The 7,451-nt window shown below is 41.1% G+C and overlaps 1 pseudogene; it reads left to right on the top strand.

Moving 5' to 3' along the window:
* The first annotated feature begins 3,632 nt into the window (after window positions 1-3,632).
* LOC114025518 lies at window positions 3,633-4,157 on the top strand (annotated as a pseudogene).
* The last annotated feature ends 3,294 nt before the right edge of the window (window positions 4,158-7,451 follow it).

The raw sequence follows: 7,451 nt of genomic DNA on the forward strand, positions 1-7,451 counted from the left end.
TATGTAGCCAGTTGGCATTAGAAATTAAATAGGAATTTTGGGGGAGTTTTGCAGACGCCACAGATAACACATGAAGGCCAGCAGATGACACAGAGCCTATGACCAAATACTTAACCCAAATTTTACAATAAGGTACTGTAAACGCCCTGCAAAAGAAAAAGAAAAAATTCCGACTTCTTCCCTGGTACGAAGGGAGGGCCAAACATTTTTACATGGATTTTCCAGATGGGGGGGGTGGACACAGTGCCCCTAACCCCTGCAATGTGAAAGGGAGACAGGCTATCTACAGAATAAATGCAAAGTGATTTGGGAGAGGGAAATATTCACAATTGGGGGAATCATGAAAGGCCTCTTGAAGGAAGAAATACTTGAGCTCAGCCTTGAAGTGAACTGGGGAGTTCCAAGAGACAGAGATGAGGAGGAAGAGTATTTCAGGACTGGGGGATGGCTTGTTTAACACTGAAAACTGCTGCTGGGCCCAGTGGGCTGGGGAACTCTTTTCACCAAGAGACACATTTGCCCACAAAGCATTAGATTGTGAGCTGAGGGCAGGGACTATCTTTTGTCTTTTTTTTTTTTTAATATTCCCTGAGCTTAGTACAGTACCTGGCACATAGTAGTAGGTGCTTAATAAATGTTTATGGAGTGACTGATTCAGAGTCCAACTCAGTTTAGTCCTGGGGGAATAAAGCCTCTAATTAGAGGGGTTTTATCACATTATTTGGCTCATTAGCTCCCCTACCTCAGCACTCCAGGGACAAATTGTTTATAGCTTTGGTTGTGGCCCATGTCTAGTGTTTCTCCACCAAAAGCAGCTAGGTGGTACAGTGATTAGAGCACTGGGCATGTAGTCAGGAAGATCCAAGTTCAAATCCTGGCTCAGATACTTACTAGCTATGTATTCCTGGGCAAATCACTTACCTTCTGTTTGCCTCAGTTCCCTCAACTTATAAAATGAGGATACTACTAGTACCTACATTGCAGAGTTGTTTTGAGGCTCAATTGAGATAACACTTGTAAAGGACTTAGCACAGGGCCTAGCACATTGTAGGTCCTTAATAAATGTTAGTTTACATTCTTCCCCAAAAGAGGAAGTAGAAAACTATTCGGTCTACAATGTGAATCAGGTATGGGACAGGTATTTATTTCCTACATTCAAAAGAAATTCTAAAAGACACAAAAAACTAATGGTGTGCATTAAGAGAGTAACAAAAGAGGACTCAATAAGTTATGACTACTGTTACAATCCCTCAGGAGGCTGATACTTAACACTCAGAACATAAAGTAGTTTGAGGGTCTCTCGAATAGGCATTCCACATTTCACTTCAGTTCAAGCAACTCCTGGGCCAACCCCCCTCTCCCTTTTTGGTTGTCATCTCCTCCAAGATCATTGAAACAATTGCCAGGGATATGCTCTTGGGGGACCAGCTCTGACCAAAAGTCCCTCTGGGCCACTGAGTTACAAATGTGTGGTGATGCAGTAGCAAAGAGGCAAGAAGAAGAGTTGTGGGCACAGCCAGAGATAGGGCATCTCTCATGTTTATGAGGAACATTGAGTAGGATAATTAGGCTTGAGTAAGCTTGTGTGAGGTGGTGTAATGGGAAATCAGCCTAGACAGATAGGCCAGAGCTAGAGGAGCTTGTATTCTGCCCTAGAGGCAAAGGAACCACTGGGGTTTTTTGAGCAGAATGACAGGGTCAGACCTGCACTTTAGGAACATCACTTTGCCTGGAGCATGTGGGCTGGATTGGAGAGGGGAGAGCGTGCATGCAGAGACGGGTAATTAAGAAACTATTGCAATAGTTCAGATAGGAGCTGATGAGGTTCTCAACTAGGGTGGTGACTATGCAAGTGCAGAGAATGGGGTGGATGTGAGAAGTGACAATAATCGGTAGAGTTATAAGGCTGAATGATTAAGGATGACTGTGATGTTGGGGCAGCTAGGTGGTGCTGCAGTAGAGAGCGCACTCAGCTGGAGTCAGGAAGATCTGAGTTCAAATCCAGCCTGTGTGACCTGGCTGTGTGACCTTGAGCAAGTCACTTCACCTCTATGTGCCTCAGTTCCTCATCTGTAAAATGGGAACACTGGAGAAGGAAATGGCAAACCACTTCAGTATCTTTGCCAAGAAAACCCCATGGACTTAGAGTTGGACAGGACTGAACAGCAACAACAACCCATTTCCTTACCTTTAACTGTGATGTCGTGGCCCTGGGTGATTAGGAGGATGGCAGTACCCTTGACAGAAATAGGGAAATTAGGAAAAGGGGTGGGTTTTATGGGTGAAGATAATGAGTCTGGTTTGGGAGATGCTGAGTCTGAGATGCATATGGCCCACCAAGGTGGAAATGAGATATGAGATGTGAAGCTCGAGCTCAGGAGAGAAATGAGGGCAGGCTGGCCTTGCAGATTGGGGAATCATCTGCCCAGAGGTGATAGTTGGATCCCTGGGAGATCATGGGATCACTGAACTAGAGTAAATAGAGGAAAGGGTCCAGGACTAGCCCTGAGCTACATCCATGTATAGGGACTGGAACACGGATCATGATTCTTTGAAGGAAACTGAGAAGAATCAATCAGACAGGTGGGAAAGAGAACCATTAAGGAGTAATGTCTCCAAAACTTGGGAAATCGATAGTATCAAGGAAGAGACGGTAGTCAACAGAGTTAAATACTGTGGAGAACTCAGGAAGGATCAGGACTGAGGAAAGACCAGTGCATTTAACAATAGAGCACTGTAACTTTGGAGAGAACATTTTCAGATAAATAGTGGAGAAAGAAAACAGATTACAAAAAGTTAAGAAGTAGAGGAGAGAAAGAGAAGGCAATAAGCTTAGCTTTATCTAGGACTTTTGGCCGTGAAAGAGAAACACATAGGACAATAGATAGTTTGAGCAGATGACAGGCTCCAATGAAGGCTTTTTCATTTCATTTTGTTTTTAAAAATGGGTCGAGGTGGGGTGGCTGGCTATGAGCATGTTTATCTACAGAACAGCAGGAACCAGGAGATAAGGTATGCATGCACAGAAGATACAATTCCTTATGAAGTCTACCCCAATTACATATTGTAACCTTAGTTAGAATGAACTGTTATCTAATATTAAGATATTAAATACATGTCTGATGTACTGGATGTCTTGAAGAGAAGAAACAGTTTGGAATGTTTTTCGTCAAAGAATACTTCAAATGCTGTGAAATATTCAAACATCAGAGTTTTGTTTTCATTTAACAGTAGCTAATAGCTGTATAGTATCTACTTTGTGTCCAGCATTGTGCTCAGCGTTTTTACAAGTATTATGTCATTTGATCTCCCAAAGGCTTTAGGAGGTGGTGCTATTAAGATCCCCATTTCATAGGCGAAGAGACCAAGGCAGTCAGAGGTTAAGCCATTTGCCCAGCATCACACAGCTAGCAAGTGTCTGAGACCATCCTGACTCTGGGCCCTCTACTCTATCCACTGAGGCACTTAGCTGTTGTATTGAAGTTGTATTAAAAGATACACAAAGAGTCCGTTTTGTGGACATCGGAGGAGTAACGCAACAGCTGTGTGGGGACAGAGCCGGCAGGAGCCGGGGAAAAACCCAGTCGAGCTGTGGGAGTTGGAACCCTGCCTGTTAAGCCACAGCACCCGAGATGCATCGTGAGCCTTGTCCACGGGATTGCAAGGTTTACGTAGGTAACTTGGGTAACAGTGGCAACAAGACCGAACTGGAGCGGGTTTTTGGATATTATGGACGACTCCGAACTGTGTGGGTTGCAAGAAATCCTCCCGGCTTTGCTTTTGTTCAATTTGAAGATTTCAGAGATGCAGCTGATGCTGTTAGAGAACTGGATGGAAAAACAATTTGTGGCTGCCAGGTAAAGGTGGAACTGTCGAATAGTGAGAGAAGAAACCGTGATCGTGGTCCACCATTTACTTGGGGTTATCGACTAAGGGATAATTATCGGAGAAGTCCTCCACCCCGACGCAGATCACCACGAAGAAGAAGAAGAAGAAGAAGAAGAAGAAGAAGAAGAAGAAGAAGCTTTTCTCGAAGCTGGAGCAGGTCCCTTTCAAGGAACAGAAGAGAGAGATCATTGTCACGGGAGCAAAATCGTAAGCGTTCTCGTTCGTTTTCCTGGTCTCACAGTCGCTCTAGGTCAAACGAAAGGAAATAGAACATTGGCCTTCAAGTAGCCCTTCATTTGACAGGAGCACGTACTGAACATTACAAGTTTTGTTTGAGCTTTCATAAGCTCAGTGCATTTTTTAAACGTTTTAGCTGTTAAAATTTGTTTATTGTCTTGTAAGGGTGACAAATGTAAAGATGTGTATCTGTATGGTTTGAAACAGATCATATAAGGCATGTAATACCAAGAATTTGTTACTTAACAGTATTCCCTTAAACAAGATTTTGATTTCTATTGATTGCTATTCAGTTTATTTTGCATCAGTTTGAAAATTAACCTGTAAAGCCTGCAGTGGCCAAAAAACATTTGACATTGTGTCTTCTGGGGGGAAAAATGAGAGACTATGTTGGAAAGAGCCTTGGTTTTTGTCCACAGCAGAGTTATATATATGTATGGTTGCAGTTAAATATAATGCAGTTTTTCAAAGTTCCTCTTAGAACAGGCCAGCAGGTAAATTGGGAAGTAAAAACCAGACCAAAATAAGACATTTGTTCAAAAGATGTGACGGCAGTTTTAAAAAAGAAAAAGAAAATATTTTTTCATTCTAAGTGGACACATATCTTGAGTGAAAACCTTAAAAGATTTTGAAGAAGTTTAGTTTTTCCACTTAAGGTCACACATTCTTTTTGTAGTTGATGTACTGTGAGTAAATAACTGGTGATATTCAAAATTAACTATTCACACAAACTTTGAATTTAAGGGTACATTGTAGAGATGAAACTTTCTGAGTTACTGTGAAAGATTTTTTTCATGATGTCATTTGTAGCATGTTTTGTGAAACCTTCGGGATAAGTTTTGGTTACAAAACTTTTGCTTAACTTGAATACTTGAAAATTTTCCTTGTAGAACCTAATTCAGCCTATGAGCCTGGTACATGCAGTCCAGGTTTAAACATTCCTATTAGAAGGCATACTTATATTTTTCTTGTTAAAGTGCTTTTGGAGTAATAAAATACTAGCTAGCCTATTTGTGTGATAGCCAGTTGAATCCACTGTTCATCACAGTTCTTTATACAACAGCAATTGATTGCACAAAGCTGCTATTTTATGAGTTGGACTTGATTATTTTGAGAGTGTTTTCTTGGTGGGGTGGTTTGTTTTGCTAGATAATCATAGTTGCCCACTCCTTAAAAAGAGAAGCCAGTTCAGGGTTCATAATACTGAAATTTGCTGAGATGATTAATTCCAGGATATATTTCATTGCAAACCAAATTGAAATGGCCTTAGAGGCTTTCAGCATGAAAACAATTTTCACTTAAATTTAGATTGCTTCCATTCTATAAATTAAGGTCTTGCATGGGAATTCCAAACTAAGCATCATGATGTAAAATTCACATTATAGCTCAAATGTAACAGTACAGAACTGAAAATATGAAGGCATGCTTAACCTTCCTAGATACTGGGAGGGATTGTAATCTCAAACTTTTGTGCACTTAGATTAAATCATAATGCAACAACAAAAAAATATACACAAGGGGAGGGGGGAAGATACATGAAGATATGCATAGAAAAAGGGGAGAGATAGACTTTACCTAGCTACCCTTGCCCTGGAGTATCCTGAATCCAGGGATAAGCCATTCCCTGGGAAGTATCCTGCACAGGTGGGGACATGAGTCAAAAATAGAGAAACCACCTTGCCCTAGCCATAGGTAAGCTATGTATGGTGTGTGGGAAAAGGAGGCAACTTGCCATGCACTGTCTAAGCCTAGAACAGTGGTGGGGAACCTGCGGCCTCGAGGCCACATGTGGCCATCTAGGTCCTCAAGTGCAGCCTTTGACTGAATCCAAACTTCACAGAACAAATCCCCTTAATAAAAGGATTTGTTCTAGAAAACTTGGACTCAGTCAAAAGGCCACACCCAAGGACCTAGAAGGCCACATATGACCTCAAGGCCACAGGTTCCTCACCTCTGACCTAGGAGATCATATATGTTCCAGATAGGTCTATGATTTACTCCTCTGTCCAAACTTACCTGCGATCATAGGACTATTTGTGATTAAGATGTTTTCTTAGCCTCCCTTCCTCAAGATGTATAAACTCAGAGAGATCAAAGATCATGCCCTCTACCCCTCTTAAGCTTTTTCCTGCTTAATTTTTTCCACTGTTAACCCTGTTAACCACTATACTGTGAAGTTGATTTTTTTGAACCCAAATGTAAGAGTTTATATTTCTCTCTATTCAATTTTAGCTTAATCAACTAATTCCAATGTTCTAATCAGTTCAGATTCTGTGAGATCCCAACACTACTATCTTTCCTAGATTTTTGTCATCTGGCACATACTAAGAACTTAATATTAAATGCTCATTGACTGATGAGCATGTCATTTAACCCTTTAACTAATAAAAATGTTAAACAGCACCAGGCTAAACCAAGATCACTGAGGACCTCCAATGATGACCTCCTCCCAAGTTGACATGGAACCACTAATGACTGCTTTTTGGGTTTGGCCATTCAACCAGTTCTGAATTCATATATCATCTGGCCCCTAACTCTCCAAATTTTCCACGAATACATCAAGAGAAACTTTGTCAGATGTGTTAACTAGATTTTACTAGGTAAGCAACATCTACAGCATTTATGTGATATACTAGTTTAGTAACCTTGTCACAAAAGGTAATGAGGTTAGTCTGGCATTACCTGTTCTGGAAGCCATGCTGGCTCCTTGTGATCACTACTTTCTTCTCCTTTAAAAAAAAAAGTTTTCTTGATGCCGTTTGCTTTTTACATGGTAATTATTTCCAGCCTCTTTCTTCTCCTCGCCCCTCTCCCAGTGAGTCTACCCTTGTAGCAGAGAAAAATGTTTAGCAAAACCAATGGATACATCAATGTGTCAACTGCATCTGACAGTATATGCAGGTAGCAATCTCCAACAAGAAGAGAGAGATGCATTTCCTCATTTCTTCCCTTGGATTAAGTTTAGATATTATAGTTACATGGCATTCATGGAAGTATTCTTTTCTTCTCATAGCAACTCCAACCCCTGGCTTAGCTTTTCATCAAATGTTTTATCAATTATTCTTTTTTTTCCCTTCAGAATCACTTCTCAATAATCCACCACCTCAGTAATCCACCCCCAAGCTCACAGGTTCCCCACCCCAGAATAAGCCATGCCAGACTAACCCAATTTCTTTTTTGAAAGGACCACTAGACCTATATATTAGGAGGATGCTGTTAATGGAGTTTGCCTCCATTTTAGCAAAGCATTTGACAGAGTGCCTCATACTATTCATGTGGGGAAAATGGAGAGATGGTAAACCAAGATGGAGTCAGAGCTGATTGAA

The sequence above is a fragment of the Vombatus ursinus genome, unplaced genomic scaffold (assembly GCF_900497805.2).
Source record: "Vombatus ursinus unplaced genomic scaffold, bare-nosed wombat genome assembly UNPS02004677.1, whole genome shotgun sequence".
Lineage (NCBI taxonomy): Eukaryota > Metazoa > Chordata > Mammalia > Diprotodontia > Vombatidae > Vombatus > Vombatus ursinus.